A 2,021-nucleotide genomic window follows, 5' to 3' on the forward strand; every position below is an offset into this window, starting at 1 on the left:
CAATGGTGCGAATTGCTTGACAACTATGATCTTCGTGATAATGTTTGGTTGGGATCTCTTTATGTTGATAGGCGGTTTTGGGTGCCGGCGTACGTTAAAAACACATTTTGGGCTGGAATGTCAACTACACAATGTAGTGAAGACATGAATGCATTTTTTGATGACTACGTTCACTCTAGAACCACATTGAAACAATTTGTTGATCAGTATGACTCAACCCTTAGGAGGAAGGCAGAAAATGAAACAATTGCTGACTTCAATTCATTTAACATTGAGATTCCTTGCATCTCCCGCTATCCTATCGAGAAGCAATTTCAAAAAATATACACAATTACCAAGTTTAAGGAAGTCCAAGAAGAACTTTGAGGGTTTTTATATTTGACTACCTCGTATTTAGGGGGTGATGGTGCTAAATATACGTACGGTGTCATAGATGAGATTGAAGTCAGTGATGGACTCCTTAAACGTGCAAACTACGTGGTGAGCGTACATGGTGAAGATCCCCTAGAGATAACATGCAGTTGCAAGTTGTTTGAGTTTAGGATAATATTATGTAGACATGATCTTCGTATTCTGACGGAGTTAGGCAAAAGTGAAGTTCCTCCAAAATATATTTTGGATCGGTGGAGGAAGGATATAAAGAGAAAATATCTACTCATAAAAAGTAGTTATGAGGCGACGAACAACCCCGAGAGACAAAGGTATGATTGGATCCAAACTTGTTTCTATCAACTATGTTCAAATGTCGCAAAGATTGAGAGAAACTGTGTGAAATTGATCGGTCAACTAGAACAGTTGAAGCTAGAGTACCCGGATGACGATTCAAAAGAAGGTACTTCCACAACTAGTCTAGCTACTCCCATGGATGGCACGACAGGAAAAGTTCTTAGTCCGTTAGTAGTCTGGAGTAAAAGGAGACCACCAAGTAATTGAAGAACGTACCTCGTTGAGAAGGCTCTCAAGAAACCGAGTACGAGAAGGAGATTGCCAACAATCGAGGTTGTATATTGTACCATTATTTTTGAATATATGTTTGTTTGCACCTGCTTAATTTTTTAGATTTTCTATATGTTAATCTGGGTGTCTTAAGTTACATATTATGATATTATTCTTGATTTTCGTTGATATGCATAGATGAGTAGTCACTTATCAAGAGAAGATAGACCAAATACAAATATGAGCGGCACACAACATGAGGCTCCGCAAACCCAGGTACACTAAAAAAGTCAAGTGTTCGAATGTTTATTCCTATTCTTTTCTTTTGTTTATGTATAGAACCCAAAAAATGATATCTGATCATTTTCTTAGGTATCTTGGCTACACTCTCAAGAAAGTCAAGTTTGGACACATACGCCGGATTATTTTTATACTCCATCGACTGCTCCTCCACCTCCAGTACAAGCGCAACCTGTGAGATTGAATCTCTCGGATCAGGATGATCAACAAATGCCTAGCTAGTGGCAGCCATGATGGTGTTGTATTTATGATGGTGATGGTGTTGTCCAGTTGGAGGTGCTTTTTGTGTATATGCTAATTTGAACACTTATTGTTGGGCATTTGTTGTAAGTGAAGTGATTTTTGTATTTATGATGGTGATGGTGTTGTCTAGTTGGAGGTGCTTTTTGTGTATATGCTAATTTGAAAACTTATTGTTGGGCATTTGTGTATATTATGTACATCGAATATGCATTTTTTGATGTGCGATTCATCCCATTTAAGGACATCCTGTGATTCAACTATATTACAAAAATATAGTTGAAAGAATCTTGAACATAAAAATATAGCATTAAAATGAACCTGCCAAAATAGTCTTTTACTAAAAACAAACACATTAAAATACAATCTTTGTTTCCAAAGTCTCAACAAATACAAAGAGCTTCTGCAAAATACAAAGAGTTTCCATACTTCCATACATGAGAATATACACAATCGCCAAGTTGTTGACTTCTATTACAACATTAACATTTTCCTTTGAACCAACCACAACTGGATATAAGTAACCCAAAAAAGAAAAACCATGA

The 2,021-nt window shown here is 36.7% G+C and overlaps 1 long non-coding RNA gene across 1 annotated transcript; it reads left to right on the forward strand.

Moving 5' to 3' along the window:
* Positions 1 to 755: 755 nt before the first annotated feature.
* On the forward strand, positions 756 to 1,634 carry LOC121250972. The gene is made up of 3 exons (XR_005937904.1): positions 756 to 999; positions 1,135 to 1,212; positions 1,309 to 1,634. It is a non-coding gene; the product is annotated as an uncharacterized LOC121250972 (long non-coding RNA).
* Positions 1,635 to 2,021: the final 387 nt, after the last annotated feature.

The sequence above is a fragment of the Juglans microcarpa x Juglans regia genome, chromosome 2D (genome assembly GCF_004785595.1).
Source record: "Juglans microcarpa x Juglans regia isolate MS1-56 chromosome 2D, Jm3101_v1.0, whole genome shotgun sequence".
In the NCBI taxonomy this organism is placed as follows: Eukaryota; Viridiplantae; Streptophyta; class Magnoliopsida; order Fagales; family Juglandaceae; genus Juglans; species Juglans microcarpa x Juglans regia.